The sequence below is a fragment of the Pseudopipra pipra genome, chromosome 19 (assembly GCF_036250125.1).
Source record: "Pseudopipra pipra isolate bDixPip1 chromosome 19, bDixPip1.hap1, whole genome shotgun sequence".
Classification (NCBI taxonomy): domain Eukaryota; kingdom Metazoa; phylum Chordata; class Aves; order Passeriformes; family Pipridae; genus Pseudopipra; species Pseudopipra pipra.
This window is the reverse complement of record NC_087567.1, coordinates 2,654,560-2,672,597: the sequence shown is the minus strand read 5'-3', so window position 1 is coordinate 2,672,597 and position 18,038 is coordinate 2,654,560. Positions and strand designations below refer to the sequence as shown.

Below are 18,038 nucleotides of genomic sequence, written 5' to 3'. Positions count from 1 at the left end.
ATACAAGCAGTACAAAACACAATGCTGACAGTTAAAACACACCCTGCAGAGAGGAGGGACTGGATTTGGGATGAGATGAAATCGCAGACCTGAAGGGAGCAAGAGCAGACTGGCAGCACGGGCAGGGACAGCAGCTCTGAGGATTAGTCAGAGAGTCAAAAGTTCATATTATTCCCACAGAAGGAAAGTGCTGTGAGGGCACTGCACTCAGGTTAAGGACTTAAACACAAGGGAAAGGGGATGTTCTTGGCCAGGGCTTCCCCCTCACCACACATCACTTGCCCTTTCTTCATGGGCATGAAGCCCCAGGGAAAACTTGACACAAGGCAAGGCCAAACCCAAAATCCAGGGAGAGATCAGCACCTCCCAGGCTGGCATCTCAGTCACCATGGCCAGAACACTGGGCAGCAGCCCACTGAGTCCCATCACCCAACAGCACATGGATGGGGTCACGCACCCAAACCACGTGGAACCAGCCCACTCCCTGCCTCCACACCACGAGTTCCACACGGAGCAGAGCCACGGGGATGGGACAACCTCAGGGGTAATGCTCCAAATCCAGAGGCTGAGCATAAAGCTGGGATGAGGCTGAAGACTGGGAGGACCCCCTGAAGTCCACCCTCACCCAGAGAAACAGCTCAGCCCCCAGTTCAGAGGGATGTTTGCAAACCTCCAGCTCGCCCGTGGCCCTGCACAGCCCGGCCCTGAAGGGGCTGCCAGGGAGAGAACAGGCTGAACAAGGGGGGGCTGGGGCAGAACTAGAGCTGACATCAGCCTGTGGTTCTCAGGCAGCAAATGGGAGTGATGAAGTTGCTGGGTTGGAGAGCAACAAGCCTGGGACACCCAGTGCTGCTCCCAGAGGGCCTTCCTGCCTCCTTCCCTGGGAACTGCCCACCCAGAGCATCCCTGTGTAAAAATTCAGCACATTTTGGATATGAAGACAGGCACCTTCTCCCACATTTAATACAAATTCAGGTACAGAGAGATGCTGAAGCACAACAAAAACCTCAAATCCAGGCACAAATCTGACTCATTTACAGTCAGGTCTATCTATAGCACAATAAAAATTAAACCCACGGACCAACAGGAAGTAAAAGAGTGTTTTCTCCTTCCTCACATCCTCCTTACTGTTGGGTTGTCCTCAAACACCCCAGCAAATGCCTGAACAATGCAGGTTACAGCAACACAACAAGGAGACTTGGCCCAGATCCTCACCCAGCATAAATCAGCACCGTGTTAGCAGAGCCAGAGCTTTATGACAGCAGCAGATCTGGCTCAGGCTCAGCCCACAAAACCAGCTGCCACCAGGCTAATGCAACACAAATTAAGCATAAGGTTTTCCAATCGAGCCTCACATCAAAAGTAGAGCTATCTGATTTAAGTTACAGGCACAGCTCCCAGCTAATATTTGGTTTACCTTAATTACTGGGCTATTAGCCTCTGCAGCAAACTGGGCTTGATAGGCAAGATCCTGCTGGCAGCCAGCATGAACTGCTGAAGAGTCATTTCCACTGATGCTCCCCCAGTCACCCAGTGCCACAACCACAGTTGGCTCCCTCTGCCCGTGGAATTCAGATCACTTTTCCTGTGAAAAAGCTCTTGTTTGGGATCACATGTACCCACACATCTGTGGAGCCCAGCCCAGAAGGACCCAGCGCTGCCAAGGGGTCCATCCCGCTGTCAGGTGGTGCCTGTTTGACATGTAAAACACACACAGTGTTAATTTGAGCATTGCTGGGCTTCTGGCTGCTCCTGCACCACACAGGAACAAGAAGGAAGCTCTGGGTTCCCGCTTTTCCTCCCTCCCTATTTTGGTGTCTGTGATCCCCACAGAGTTTCACAGAGAGGAAGTAGATGAGTCAGGGAAGCCACACATTTCTCCTTTACCAAGACATACTATAACATGACTCAGTAAACACAAGGGACAGAACATGTGCAGCAATCCAGAAAGGATGGGGGAGACTCCCAGGGTGGCTCAGACCCAGACTCCAAACCCAGCCTGATAACCCCGGGGGGTTCAGCTGGCTGAACACTCAGAGCTTGCTGAGGGGAGCCCAAAGCGTTCCCACTGTGTGCTTCATCAGCAACTCAAACACTGCTCTGGCAAGTCCCCACTCCCAGCTTGGGAGCAGCTGCTGGAGAAACCCTCTCCAATATCCATTCGAATGGACATCCCCATTTCTGTCTGGGAATGGCTTCTCACTTGCAAGCTGGACAGAGACCACATCAAAAGGCCTCACAGAAAACATGTCCCTCCTCACCCAGCAGCCTGGCCTGAGAGGCAGGGTGACACCTGCTCCTTCCTAGAGTGTCCCTCAAGGGGACACTTCCATCCTGTCAGTCACTCCCAGCCCCTCAGCAGTGTTGGCTGCTGTTGTCCCATCAGGACATGGCACTGAAGGGGTCTGTGGTCCCACCACAGCCTGGCACCCCCCAGGGCTGAGCTGCAGCAAGTGACCTGCCTGCTGGGCAAGGCACTGGGATAGAAATCCATCTCAGAGAGGAAGGAATCTCATGTACCTGGGCAGGTTCGAGCAGGTGACAACTAAGGGATGAAGCTGCTCTTCCATGGATTTCCTGAAAGGCTGAGACAGCCACAAAAATCAGCTTCTCCACACCTCTGTGATGGGGAGCAGGAGGCAAAGCTTTCAGCCAGGCTGTCTCCTCTCCTCCCTGCCTACCCAGCCTAGAAGGAATTTGGACAAGGACTTGCACAGACCCCAACAGACCCCAACCCTGCAGCACAACACTCCACTTTTCCCAGACTGTTTTGGAAGCTCCAGGAAGGAGCTGTGCTTGCAAACCACTATCTCCAGCAGCGGCCAGAAGGAATTTCACTGAGCAAGAGGTCAAGTCTCTGTGGCTTCCAACACTTCCCTTCCACAGGGCAGCCCCTAATCAAAGCTCATTGCTTTATGTGCAGTGGTTCACAGAACTGCTGAGGCTGGAGGTGCCTCTGGAGATCCTCTACTCCAACCTGCCTCCTCCCAGCAGGGCCAGCAGTAGATTTTTTATAACTGAGGATGGAGACTCTTCTGCTTTATGCTTTTTCTGCTTTAACTAAAATCCCAGTCTCTGATCATGGAAAAAAGGTTTTTGTGTGAAGGCATTCAGATCAGGAGGCATCCAACCTCAACAGCAATAATGAGTTGAGCTGTCTGAAAGAGAGCTGGGAGGAAAAAAGCTTGAGCCTGAAACTATTTTGCTGGAATAAATCTGCTTTTCAGAGCTCTTGACTTTTTGACAAGATGAAAAACTCCAACTGGAAAATATCCACTTCACATCAAAAACCTGATCAGGTAAGAGAAGAGAAGACTTTGCCTTTGAGTGAAAAGGATCTCTCCAAGTGGAAAATTCGTACTGTTTGTTTTCATTTTGTCATTAAATCCTCCTTAGCACAGGAAAGCATTCCCAGACAGCTCCACTGATTAGCAACTGGGCTGCTCTGCCATCCTGAGAAGTGACACCGTGCCCCAAGCACAGCATTCCTGCCACTGGAGCTGGCCCCACGTGCTCTGCTCCTGGCTGAGGTACCTCTGCTCCTGGCTGGGGTTTCTCATGGCCCCAGACTGCCTCCTGCTGAGCTGGAGGCCCACAGGACATGTCATTGCCCAAATATCTCCAGGGCTTCGAGCCAAGCTCTGCGCTCAAAAAATCCCTGCTCCAGTTCAGCTCCAAGCCCTGCTTTTGGTTTTGCTGGACCCAGAGTTTCAACCCCCAGCCCTGCATGAGCAACCTGGCCCTTTGAAACCACAGAATCACAGAATCAGCCAGGTTGGAAAAGACCTCTGAGATCGAGTCCAACCCATGACCCAACCCCACCTTGTCACCCAGACCATGGCACTGATGCCACATCCAGGCTCTGCTCAAACACCTCCAGGGATGGGGACTGCACCCCCTCCCTGGGCAGCCCATTCCAAGGGCTGATCCCTCTCTCTGGGAAGAACTTCTTCCCAATGTCCAACCTAAACCTGCCCTGGTGCAGCTCCAGGCTGTGCCCTCTTGTCCTACTGCTGGTTCCTGGGAGCAGAGCCCGACCCCCCCTGGCTCCCCCCTCCTGTCAGGGAGTTGCAGAGAGTGAGAAGGTCTCCCCTGAGCCTCCTCCTCTCCAGGCTGAGCCCCCCCAGTTCATGGATTCATTTGGGCTGGAGAAGCCTTCTAAGATCACAGACTCCAACCATTCCCCCAGCACTGCCAAGGCCTCCACTGAGCCATGTCCCAAAGTGACACTAACACAGCTTTTAACCCCCGAGGGACTGTGACTCCCCCACTGCTCTGGGCAGCCTCTTCATGGAGCAGGAGTGGATGGGCAAGGTCATCTCGCCCCCCAGCTGCCGTGAACGTGCATGTTGTGAGAGCCCAGCACACATCCCGGAGCCGCCCCGCATTCCCTGGAGATGCCTGGCTGGGAGGAGCGGGGTGTGTGCCTTTCTGACACGAGTTGTTCTGGACACAGCCTGCAACGTGAGCCAGGGGCTGGAACAGCAGCTGTTTTTAGCAGGAAGATGCTGCAGGGCTGTGACAGCCCTAAAAATGCGAGGTGGGAATGTTCAGTGTGCAGCCAAATCAGCCTGGGGAACTGAAACACCACTTGGGACAATTCATCTTCCACGGGAAGGGAACATCCCCAGCCCGCCCTCCTGAAACCCAGGATGACCCAAATGGGGCTCCCCAGCCCCTTACTCCTGAACAACAAACAAGAGAGAACAAAGACATAAAAGGAAACCCCACACAGACCCCCAACAAACATAACCCAGGAAGGGACCGGAGTGTCCGAGCAGCAGGAGCTCTCCTACTTAGTTCACCCATGTGGATTGGCACATTTATCTGCTCCAATGACTTTCTGAAGTGGTTTAGCTACAGCAGATCCTCACTTTTTGTTTTCCCCCACCCCAAGGTCTCCAGTGCTGCTGCTGGAGCAGCAGTGACTGCACACCATGATAAAGGTTTTACAGGTCCAGGAACGAAATTCCCTCAAGTAGTTGTGGTTGCTGAGTTATGGTGGGGTTTGTGTGTTTTTGGGAGCCTCCTGGAATGACCTGAGTGATTGAAGCACCTCCTTGATGATTCATTTTCCTACAAGTCCCTGATGGATGCTGCACACCACAGAACAATTTATCTTCAAAAGGAAAATACAGGCCTGTATTCCATCAGGAATGTCACAGGAGCACAGCAGAAGGACCCTCCCAAGTGAACTGGGTTTTGTGCCTGAGCAGCCCTTCCCAAACCAAACCTTTCCCCTACGACCCAGGGCTGGGAAGTCAGTTTTAACAAGTGAAGCTGAGAACAGCTCTGTCAACAAGGAAATAGTCAGAGCACTCGTGTCACCGCTCGCGTGACCCTTTCTGTATCTGCCATCTGCAGCAACCTTCTGTCAACCAACAGCTTCACTCAGCACAGGAAATTCTCCCCATTTTCAGAACACAGCTCATCAGAAGGGAAAGCAGCTCTCCCAGAGCCCTGCAGCCCTCCCAGAGTCCTGCAAACAGGCCACGAAAAGCCAAAACAAATGCTTTCTCAGGACACAGGGTGCTCGTGCTTTTTGCCTGTGGCTTGGTAACTGCACACAAAGCTCCAGAAATCTGATGAATTCCCGCAAACAGACATTCCTGTGACCAATGGATGCCCTGCTCTCCTACAGGGACCAGTTCTGGCTTTGACCAAGACTCCCTTGAGCACCATCTGATCCCTATGAACAAACCCAAAGCACACTTCAAACCTTTTTTTAAAGCTAAAAGAGGGTCAGTTTAGATTAGATATAAGGAAGAAGTGTTTTACAGTGAGGGTGGGGAGGCCCTGGCACAGGTTGCCCAGAGAAGCTGTGGCTGCCTCGTCCCTGGAAGTGTCCAAGGCCAGGTTGGACGGGGCTTGGAGCAACCTGGGACAGTGGAAGGTGTCCCTGCCCATGGCAGGGGGTTTAAACTGGATGATCTCTAATTTCCCTTCCAACCCAAACCAGGCTGTGATTTTCAGATAGCACAGCCACATTTGGACTGCCCCCAAATCAGCACAACCCCAGGCTCCTTTCCCTAGGATTGATGCTGGAACGTGAACAGGGACACACTGACCCAAGTGTTCACCACCTCCACGGTTCTGCAGCTTCAGAGCATCCTTTCAGCACCCTTTAGATGGCAGCAACTTTCTGAAAGCTGTGGGAACACTTGGATAAGGGAAAAAAGATTTAAGTCTGGGAGATCAATCTGGGTGAGCAGGAGGTCAGGGCTAGAGCTGAGTGTGCTCACACTGCCCAGACATACACACAGGCTTGATGGAGCTGGCCAGCAGTGCCAAATAAATGCAAGGAACACATCCAAAATGGTCCAAAGAGCTTTGGGGTGATTTCTAGAGGAACTGTTAATCCTTTTCTACACAAGTTGCTGTGTACAAGCTGCTCCATCAGCAGGACTCAGCCCTGGGCCCACGTGGGCTGACAGGGGCCACCAGGCAGCAGCTCAGCAGGGACAGAGGTGCCAGCAGGACACATGTGAGCTCACATTGAAACCTTCAGATCAGCCACCCCCAGTTAAAAATGTGCACTGCTTTTCCACCAGGATGCCCAAGGGATTTGCTTGCAAGTTTGCTGCATCTCTCACACATTCCTGCAAGGAAGCTTTTGATATCATTTCCAAGAGAAGCAAACACCAACTCAATCTGGACACCAGCAACACAAGATTCCTAAGAAATATGAGTGTCCACCACTGAATTCATCACTTCCTGCATTCTCCTTCCTGAGCTGTGCTCAAGACAACATTCCTTTGAATTTCTGCTGAGCTGTCCCTGGAGAACAGCTCAGCCCTCCAGAGTTCAGCCTTCCACCACCCTCTGCTTGCTCCTGCCCTTATCTGCATTGCAGAAAACATGACAGTGTAAATCAGAACACAATCTTCCCCGGGCTGCAGAGACAGAGGGCAAAAGCCAAAACCAGTAGAACAAGTGGCCCCCACAAACCTGCCTTTTCCCTGAGCTGGTAGGAAAGGGATGTCTCAGATTAACACTTCATAAAGCTGGTTGATTCAAAAAAAATGAGGCACCCTCAAATGAAAGAACAGGCCACTATGTCCAAAAGCATCCAGAGGTTTTTGTCGCCAGCTGTGACACACCCTTGGCTGGAGCTCCCTCTGCAAAAGGTTCAGCCCCTCTGAGGTGCTGGGCTTCCAGAGACAAGTCCCTTCCAAACCATCAGCCACATCCAGCCCATCACCTGTGGCACTCAACCCTGCACAGGAGACATTTGACACCCCAAACCACCCATTGGATCTCAGATCCTCCTTATTCAGAGGAGCCAAATCAGGGCATTTGGATCCAATTAGTTTTCCTAATCTGCCCTGAAAGTCAGCCAGGGCTGAAGCTGCTCCAGCTGCACATATGGCTTAGAGCAGGAAAGGCACAAGTCCCTCAAAACATCCTCTTCAGGATATATTTCCCAACAGTGCTGTTCCTCACTCCAAAAGCAAAATCACTCCAGTGAAGTTTTCCTTCTCAGCAAAACTGATCATGTAGCAACCTTTGTTTCCCATCTCCAGCCACGAATTAACAAACCCTTGGTAGGTTTTTAACGAGAGCCTATGGCTGAGACACAATAAAATTCCTTAATTGTTTTTTGGGGCTTTGGTGTGGGGTTTTTTTGTGGTTTTTTTGTTAGGAGCAAAGAAACTCCATGCTGCAGAAAGCCATCCAGCTCACACAGACCCCTCCCTGTGCTGCAGCAGTGTTCCTTTGGCACATCCAAGCTGCAGCCAGGAGCCAGAGCTGGGAGGAATGTCACACCCCAGGGGCAGACACAGGCAGCAGTGTTTGGAGCCAGCCTGGGACCACTGGTGCTCCACACCAGCACCAACCCAGCTGGGCTGGGCACACACCCACGGCCCCTGAACATTTGGAATCACGAGATCTCACATTTTGGGGAGGAAATATTTCTTTGCCCAGCTTTCCCTGCTGCTCCTCTATGCCCTGAGGTCAGCAGTGAAGGCAGCCCAGACCCAACAGCCCAAGGCAGACCTGCTGCTCTCCCATTTTGGCACATGACTGCTCACCTGACCCGGCACAGGGCACCAGCAAGAGCTGGCACTGCTGTCCTGTGGGCAGAGCAGCTCTTGCACACCACAGCAGCACTGCCAGCACACCCCAGGGGCTGCATGGCCCCAGAGAGATTTTAATTAGGACTCTCTTTCATGGTCCAGATACATCCCTTCCTATCAGTCCTCATGGTACAGGAACAAGCATCAGGTGGCACAGCAGAGGACAAGTGAGATAATTCCTGCTCCTTGGCTTGTGGAAGTGAGGAAAGTTTGTGGAGCCCAGCTGAGGATCTCACCCATTTGGGTCTTTCTTTGGGCTGAAGTTCAAGGAGATCTGAAGGTTAAACCCTCAGCTTTTGTCCAGCTCTGGGGTAGATGGAGAAGAACTCAGATAACCAATGCTGAAGATGGAAGAACTCAGATAACCAAGTGGTGTCTAAGGAATGGGTGGGGATGGGTCTGGCTGGGCAGGACAGACTCTCAGAGGAGCACCCAACACACCCAGCTGTCTCCAGCTGGCCCGTGGGTACCTTAGAGCAGCCCCCAGGCTTCCTTGAGAATAGGGAAAAGCAGTCAGAGCATCTCAATTTCCTGATCATGCTTCAATTCCTATTTAACCTGCCTTCTGGATCCCTTTTTCCACTATCCAAACTCCAAAATGAACAGACATTCCTTTCAGCAGAAGCAGCCAGGGCTGCACTGATCTGCCTGAGCCCCTGCAGAGTTACTGACTCCAGCTCTGGCCAACCCAGACCACAGAGGCACGGGAGGAAGTGAGGGCCCATGGCTTATCCAGCAGGTCCCAATCCAACATCTGCTTCCTATGTTCCCCTGGGCAGGGCTCCAAGTGCATGGAACACATACATCTGCCTGTCTGTCTGCATGCAGCACATGCCATTTGTCTCCTCCAACACTCCTGACCACCGATCCCAGCAAACCTTGGTGGAGAAAAGGAAAAAGCAGCTCCCCAAGAAACACACCTCATCCCTTGGGACAAAGTCAGGCTACCAAATCAGAGCTGCAGGTGGAAAAAGCAGTGATCCCTGCCCAAGAAACAGGGCTGTAGAGCAGCTCAACCTCAACAGGCTGAAACCAGAGGCACACAGGGCATCCTTGCCCACAGCAGGCAGGGCTGACATAACCCTGGCTGGCAACAGAAACCTCTGCAGCTGGTGTATGGACAGGGCTGGAGGATCCAGGGGAAGCAAGGAGCCCACAGGGAGCCAGTCCCACCCACCTTGAGATGTCTGGAGCAGGATTGCACCTCAGCACGTTGTTTGGCTTCAGGACAGCCTGACCCCTCATCCAGCCCCAGCCTGGGGGAGCCCGTGGGGTTGTGGAGTCCTGATGAAAAACAACTGCTCCCCTTCAGGATGGCAAGTGTCTCACAGCCCAAGGCCAGCTGATCACACACCCAGTCAGATGTGGTGGCCTCAGCACCCCAGGGCTCCCTGCACCCTCACTGTGAGGGGCACAGGGGGCTGTGAGGACCAGGGCAGTGTCCCAAGAGGGGACAGGCCTTGCCAGCTGCCAGGGGATCTCTGCACAGCACCCAGGGACACATCACCTGAAGCCCACAAGCCACCAACAGGCAATTCAAGAGCTGGTTGGAGCTCCTTGAGCTATTTTCTTCCACAGCACACAGGCTGAAATACCCTGTTAGAGGTAGCAGAGGAGTTTGTGCCTTCAACAGAACAACATCAAGCCAGCTCCCAGTCCTATGGCAAAATTACAGTCATGGCCCATCCCAGCACCATTTTCCAGCTATTTCATACTCTTTTTGTTTGTATAATCTTCAAACTTTAGTTGAGCAACTCATGCAAAAAAAATATACCCCGGTGATCTGTGAGTTAATGAGTGAGCACAGCTACATAGAACAACTACATACCCGTTTCTCTGGGGGCAGAGAGAGCAGCACCCAGCTTTTTAAACCAAAACATCAACCTCTCCGGATGGAAACGTCCTTGTGCTGCAAATTCTGCTGGGAAAACAAGGACAGCCCAGGATCGTGGTCCTGCTTTTCCACTTAGAGACCACGTGTAGCCCTGGGATTCACTGGCCAGAGATGGCAGGAAATGTTACAGGAAGGTCCTGAGAGTGGGAGAGAGACAAGGATCTCCCAGAGGTCCCACCACAAGGCTGTGGCACAACAAGAGTCACCTCCAGCATCAGGGACCCTCTTAGGTGGAAGAGCATCTCTGCCTGCACACACAGCCCCACAGGCAGCCACAGAGGCTGAGCCAAAATATTCCCACCCCCAGGTAGGGGTCTCAAGAGCATGTAGAGATGTAGCAGGTACATGCAAATACATGGCTGCAAGAAGGTAGAAAACATCCAGGAAAATGCAAAACACCAAGAATTACACTACAGGTTCCACCATCACTTAATTAGACCGTAGACTCCATCATCACCTCCTACCCAGAGGTGTAGGAATTACACCCCGGACACCCACGGGCAGGCTCTGAGGGCTCTGCAGAGCCTGGTGAACACACACAGTTTGATGTTCATACTACACGTACCACACCAAGCCACACAGAAAGTGATTTTTGTGTTACCTGCTGCAAAAACAAGTTCCCTGCCCGTTTCCATCGCACGGGCAGCGAAGCCTTAAACGAGCCACTAATGGCTCCAATTAGCCACTAATCAACCTCAATTACTGGGCATCCCGGAGCGGGGAAGTTACACCTCGGGAAGCACCTGCTACAAGAACTTAAATGAGCCTCACTGTTTTCTGCTGAGCTGCCCGTAACAAAATCCGAGTATTTTCAGCTATTTCAGGGCGCGCATCCCACATTCCCTAAGGAGGTAACTCCTGACTCCACTGGGAGCTGCAGGACACGCACGGCGAGGGCTGGCCCGGCACAACTAACCAAGGTCAAACAGAACATTAAACCTTATTTAGCACAGCAGAGCCCCCAGTTCCCAGCACAAAACCATCTCCACGTGGGCAGCCACAGACACCAAAGGTGCGGCTTCATCCGTGTTCCTGCAGCCGAGTTTTAAGTTTCAGCTCAGTAGATATTTAAGACTGCAAGAAATCCCAGAGTTTTGCAGGAGACCAGCGTGGGTGAAGTGCCCTCGCTGGAGGGGCACACCGTGGGCATCCTCCAGCTTCCTCTGCTTTATCCCTGCCCTGGGCAACCACCGGCAGGATCCTGCCCATCCACCCCCTCCCCGGGCAGCCCGTACCTGTGCACAGGCTACTTACTGAAGGTGTCAGCAGGAGGTTGTTCCATCCGTGTCAAGTGGCCAAATTAATCCTGCTCTGACAGCTCCAGGATTTCCTTTTAAAAGCTCCCCTTTGGCTCACTGAATCTGTAGTGGGGGCACCAAGCAAGCAAATCAGCGTTTGGCGGAGTGGCCAAACTTTTCTTTCCCTTTTTCCCCCCTCAGGGCCACGGGTGAGGAGCAGAGTGCAGGAGGTGCCCTGCTGCCAACAAGCAGGGTTACTGCAGAGATGTTATGGTGCTCTCCCTGCCTGGCCTGGGAGTGCAGCTCCTGCCTGAAAGGCTTGGAATGGGGCTTTGGGTGCTGGGCAGTGCACACAGAGCTCACAGCGCTGGAATAGCACTGGGCAGGTGGCAAAGTCATGCATTTTAAAGGAAAAAAACCAGCACAATGAGAGAAATTTCGGCCTCACCCTCCAGTGCTGTGTGTTCCTTAACACACTCCACACTCAGACTGGCAGTGCTGGGACCCAAGTCCCTTCAGAGTAGGCAGCTCCAAGTGACCCCCATGGGTGTCCTCCTTGACTCCCTGCACACCCCACACTCACAAGGTTCCCTCACCAACCTGGCCCCAGGTTTCCCACAGCATAGTCACAGAATCCCAGAATGGTTTGGGTTGGAAGGGACATTAAAGATCATCCAATTCCACCTCCTGCCAAGGGCAGGGACACCTTCCACTAGCCCAGGTTGCTCCAAGCCCTGTCCAACCTGGCCTTGGACACTTCCAGGGATGGGGCAGCCACAGCTTCTCTGGGCAACCTGAGGCCCAGACTTCTGGTTTCTTTAAGTCCCTTCATTGTGGTGCAGTGATGCAATAACAGCTCGAGCTGGTGCCTCCAGGGAGGGACCCCAACCAACAGAATCCTTTGGCTTTTGTTCCCTGACAATCAACATACCCATTCCAGGGGTTATTTTTGTGTCTGGGGTCTGTTCCCTGGCTCCTGCAGAATCCCAGGGTGACTGACCAGCCCTCAGCTGGCACCACAGGGCCTTGGTTGGTGCCAGTTCCCAGTTCCTTGCCTGGGGTTCCAGCCATTCCCCCACCCTGGGCACACACCCAGCTGCCTGCACTGGGGGTGCTCCTCATCTCCAGTTACCCCATTGCACACACTTTTCCACCTCTCCTTACCCAGAGCACTTGGCTTTGCACCACCAAAAAAACAAGCATGTAAAGCGTGGGACTGCTCTGAGAATCCCAGTGTCACCCCCTGCCAGCTGGGAGCTGGGCAGTGGGCACAGCCAGGGGCTGCAGACACTCCTTTGTTTTCCTTTTCAACACCCTCCCTCCAGGCTGCTGATCCCTCAGACCCAGCTCACCACTCCCTTCTCTAAGCCACCTTCCCTTGCTTTCTCCTTCCAGTCCCAACCTCACCCATCCCCATTTTCATGCCCTCAGCCCCCAGTACCTGTGGATGCTGCAGCCAAGCCTGGAGCAGGGCAAGTTCTGCTGGAATTAGGCCCCAGGACACACCCAGGAATCCAACCATTGTTGGGTGCCTATGACAGCACAAAAGTATTTCAGCAGCAGCACCTGATGAAGTGAGAGGTGGAAGTCAGCCCAGCTGCTGGAGGTGCTTTTATCCCCCAAAGCCACCTCCTCAGTCAGAGCCATCAGCTGAGCCCTGCTCCAGCCCCCACTGCACACCTTTAAAAGGGCATTTGAAATGTCTTGGGGAATTTCTCTGCTGGGTTTCAGCTGGATCAGCCAGCTGGATAAAGGCTACCAGGGCAGAGGCACTCAGTGCACTGCTACAGAGCTCATTTCCTTAGGAAGTAACCCTAAAATCAGCCTGGATGTCTCCAGTTGTTCCTGTTGGCCTGTACATGGCCCTTGTACAGCCTCATCTGTCTCTCCAAACTTTTCTTTCTCCCCTGGTTACCTCCCCACAAGGACAAGCATTTTTCTGGGCAGCTGATCCAGATCCTGTGTGCACTCCTGTGGCAGTGCAAGGGCTGTATCACCATCCTCCTCCCACACCAGCTCTCCAGAAACTACAAATCTTGACTAGAAAAAGTCCTTCTGGTCACTTCGGTGCTGCTCCCTCTGTGACTCTGCTCCTGAAGCCTGTGCTGCACACACAGCTCAACTGATACTGAAAGAGGGCAGGGATATTGGGAAGAAATTCTTCCCTGTGAGGGTGGGGAGGCCCTGGCACAGGTTGCCCAGAGAAGCTGTGGCTGCCCCATCCCTGGAAGTGTCCAAGGCCAGGTTGGACGGGGCTTGGAGCAACCTGGGCTGGTGGAAGGTGTCCCTGCCTATGGAAGGAGGTTGGAACTGGATGATTTTTAAGGTCCCTTCCAACCCAAACCATTCTGGGATTCCATGATATGATGCTATGATATCATCCTTCCTACATCCTGTGTGAACAAAATACCCACATCCAGCCCTCTCAAAGCAACACCAATTAAATGCCTAAACCAACACTGGCCCATGCACACCCTGGAGCAGGTCACCAGTCCATGGATATTGCCCCCCAGATAATTCAGATGAGTCTATCCCATGGTTATCACACCTGCCTGGGTGTCCAAAAAGCTGGAATTAATCTGTGGCTCCACCCAGCAAACATCCTATTTTGCTGACAGATTGGAAGTTTAATTAATAGCAGGAATGTATGTTAAGCTGCTCTGCACAAACAGGCTTGGTCCGTCAGGGGTGATACATCCAGAAATGCCTCGGAGATTTGAGGCAAGAAAAGAAACCTTAAAAAGCCCCAAATGTTCTCATGTTATGAGCCCATGCCCAGGGACTGCTCGTGCCAGGTGCTGCTCATCAGCTCATTCCTTTGGCTCCCAGAAATTCGGGATTTGAAACCCAAATTAAACCCATCGTTAACCAGAACCTGCTCATTCGACACCACGTGTGCTACAGGGAGGGAGGGAGGGAATCCCACCCAGAAACTCCTGCAGCCTCAGGAGACCAGCTAGCCCAGTTCTCCCAGCCTCCAGCAGCATTTTATACCCTTCTGCAGGCCAGTGTGCACCAAAGTCAATCCCAAACATCTCAGCTTCCCGTTTTTGGATGCATTAATTACATGAGCATCCAGACAGCTCCTCCCGCAGTGCCCACTGGCTGTTCCAGTCTTGGGAGAAACCACGTTTGCTGTTGGAGGCTGTGGAAAGGGAGGCTTTGAGGAGCTGTGTGGGAAGGACACACATGAACACCTGACTATCTTACATCTCCATCACACACTGGTGTAGGAAAACCACTATAACAAGGAGAACATCCACACAGAAGCAAAGCTAATACATATTTTGGGACAAGACAAGTTCTGCAGGCACAGGGAGCTCGTCTTGGGTCCTGTAAAAGCTGGCTACTGGTCTAAACCATGAAATAACAGCCCAGCTGCTGCCTTTAGCATGTCTTTGCATCCCCACACGCTGGACATGGGTGAGTGTGTCCGTGCAGAGGGTGCAGAGCAGCACCAAACCCCAGCACAGCCACGGAGCACTGCTGTGGATCAGAGCCTACCTGGCTCAGTGGTGATTGTGTATCAACTCACAGACCCTTGGGACTTCTAAATATTCTGCTTTTACCTCCATGTACTTAAAGAATATCCAGCCTGGCCTCAGGAGCTGCAGCCTGCTGGAGCAGGAGATGGATTCAGGGCAGATTGTGTCTTACACTGAAAAGCCACAGAGGGGAATGTTTTGCAATAGGAGGAGCAGGAACGGGGTGACCTCATAGATACTCCCTACACAAAGCCTTAGGGAGCTTCTGATTCCTGCCAGAGCTTCCAGTTTGCTTCTTATGACAAACTGGAGCTTGTGATTCTTCCCAGAGCTTCCATTTCTCTTCCTATGACAAATTGCAGAAGTGGAGCCTGTGGGAGGAGGCTGGGCAAGAGGCCGTTCACCAGGGAGTTACAGGGCTTTCATCCTGTCCCTGATCCTCCTTCCCTGCTGCAGTGCAGGGATGTGTGTGCTCTGAACCAGAGCTGCTGTGCTTCCCCTCTCCTGGTCCCTGCATGGGGGACAGGAGGGGACAGGAGGGAACCACTTCCCCCTGCAGCCCCTCACGCTGTCTGTGATGTCTCACCAGGTCAGTCCCCCCCACAAGTGCCTTTAGGCACAAAAATAGATGTTTTCTGATGTTTTCTCTCTGGAACACGTTGCTCTCATGGAAGGAGTTGATTTGCACCTGCAGCAGGTGGGTGAGGGCTCCCTGCAGGAAGCTGGGTGTAATTCTTACCCGATTGCACATGGGATAGGGATTTGGACGCTCCTGCTGTGTCTGGATTGAGTAATGTCTCTGGCAAGAAGCAGCAAGTTTGGGAAGTGTGTAATGGTGCCTCTCGTGCCATGAGAGCCTCGAGGGATTCCTGGCTGTGGAGGGAGGAGAGGACAGACCACCCATGCAGCCACTGCCCGCCCCGGGGCTCTCCCAGCAGGCAGGACTGGTAATGCCAGGACAAATCCTGCACCCAAACCCGTGGATATGTCTCCTCCCTGCTGGCCTCCCCTCCCATGGGATCACCCCTGAGTGGCCAGAGGAAGCAGCAATGTGACCTCTCCATGTCCTTAAAGAAAGGGTGAAGGCTGAGCCAGATGGGGAGGAGGGAGAGCAAACCTTCATCTTATTTTTGGGCAGATTTTAATAACCACAATCCTGAGCAGTGCAGTCAGACAGAGGGAGGGGGACGCCCATGGCAGGGGCAGAGGGTGGGAGCCGGAAGGGACCGAGGTGGGGCAGGATGGGGAGGATGCTCCCAAAGACAGCAGGCAGAACCCAGCAAATTCAACTGAGCCCAGCAATTCCACCTGAAACAACCCCAGGAGAGGGAGAGGGGCTGGTTATCCACCCAGAGCAGCCCCTCTCTGGGACAGGCAGTGGTCGGGGATTACACGAGCTGTCACCATCCCCATTACCAGCAGCTGTGCCTGGATACAGTCTGGCAGCTCTGTCCCTCCTTCCAGGGAAGCTGGGGGCTTCTGCAGCTGAGCCTCTTTGGTAGTGACAGTAACTGTTTTCATGGAGCATCGTAAATAAAGAGGCGTTTGGGGAACACCCAGGGGCAGAGCCCTGAGGCCCAGCCAGGAGTTTCGGCGCTGAGGTCACCCTGTCCCAGCCCCAGCGTGTCCCAGCCCTGTGCTGGGAGGAGCAGGGATGGAGGCAAGGAGGGCTGGTGGGTGCACCCAGCTCCCCCCAGCCCAGGGGAGAAAGGGTGAGGGGAGGAAAAGGGATTAGAGCTTCGGATGATGTTGTTCCACCTGAGAAAGCTGCGAGTCGCCTGCACTGGGGATGTTGTTTGCCCATCCCAGAGATGACAGCAGAGGGGTGGCTGAAAGGAACAGCTCTCCAAGGCAGCTGTGATGGAAGAAAAGCAGGTCTCCATCCTGCAAGGTCATATTAATGAAAGTAGGAGGATGCAGTTTCAGAATAAGCAAAAAGAGGGTTTTTTCAGTGCGTAGTTAAACTGCGACAGGTCCTGTGGATGCTGAGCTTGTGCTGGTGTAAGAGCAGCAGAGAAGTTCAGGGAAGAGTTTCCATTGGGATGATTTATCTACACTCCTGGAAACCAGTCCTTGCCCTGGGAGAGCCTGTCCCTGTGGAGGAGGAGTTGGCAGCTCTGCAGCCACCCACCTCTGGCCACTTTGGGACAGTGCTATTCCAGGGATCAGCCCAGCCTGGAGCTGCCCAGGCAGCCTGGATGGCACCAGGCAGTGATGCCAAAGGGTTCTCTGGCCCCAAAGGACACAGAAGTCCAGCGCTGAGGAAACACATTGACATCAAGCACTAAGGAGGTTTCCAGGAGCTCTCCCTGGTTCACACATTCCTGGAAATGAATAATCACTTCCTCTGGGAGCCCCCAGCCCCGGGAAGAGGCGCTCCAGCCTTGCTCTGGAAAAAGCAGCATGAGGACAATCTGAGCCATCGTGGCTCCAGGCTGGGCTCTGGCAGGGCAGGGAGCCAGAGCCCCTCCTGGTGTGACACGGATCCAGCCCGTCCTGGCCAGGCTGGGCCACATCACTTCCACTAAACCCTGTCCCTGCAGAGCCGGATCCACCACGCAGCACTGACCCACACCATCCTTCTTCCCCGGGCTGGGGCCCTTTCCAGATGCCTTTGCAGTGTGCAGGAGGGATGTAACCACTTCCAGGATTTACTGTTCGTAGCCAGAGGTGCTCATTCTGTGCACAGCGAGGGGGATCCAACAGGGCAATGCCTGTAGGGCCAGGCTGGGTCCTGCTCAGGATCACATCCCAGAGGTCTCACTCCAACCCAGAGGTGGGATGCTGGTGTGATCCAGACTTTCTGAAGAGGGGGAAAGCACGGTGGCATTGTGTCCAGCACAACATTGTCCCTGTGTGTCCTCTGCTCCTGTGAGGTAGGTACACTGGTAGCTCTGTTTGGGGAAACTGAGGCAGGGAGCCAAGGCAGCCCAGTTCCTCCAACAGGGACAATACTGGAGCTGTGGTCAAAGCCTGGAGATCTTCTCATGGTCAGAGAAAGTTGCAAGTCAGAGGAGTTGAGCTGAGGACATCCCCAGCCCCAGAAAAACCCTTTCTGTCCTGCATCACCTGAATTCCTCCTCCTCCATCTGGTTACAAGACCCTCAGGGCTGGGCTGACACAAAGAAGGTCTCCAGTCACAGAGAAGGGCTGGAATCCCACATTTGAGGGTGTCTCCAGCAACAGGAAAGTGCACTCACAGTGTCAGAGACACCAAAGCTGCCCCTGGTGGTAACGCTGCCAGGTCAAGATGATATTTTGTGTGTGTTTGGTGGCATTTTTTTCCTAAATTTGTGCATTTTGCTCATTTCTCACACACCTTGACCTGTCTAGATGAGGTTTG

At 53.2% G+C, this 18,038-nt stretch overlaps 1 long non-coding RNA gene across 1 annotated transcript in view; it reads right to left on the bottom strand.

Moving 5' to 3' along the window:
* The window catches only part of LOC135424450 (uncharacterized), a 28,066-nt gene extending 13,188 nt beyond the window's left edge, over positions 1 to 14,878 (bottom strand). The window contains exons 1-3 of the long non-coding RNA XR_010435226.1: positions 14,780 to 14,878; positions 12,652 to 12,776; positions 11,227 to 11,333 (exon numbers count right to left, since the gene is read on the bottom strand). This is a non-coding gene — a long non-coding RNA (uncharacterized LOC135424450). The remainder of the gene's footprint in view (positions 1 to 11,226; positions 11,334 to 12,651; positions 12,777 to 14,779) is intronic.
* Positions 14,879 to 18,038: the final 3,160 nt, after the last annotated feature.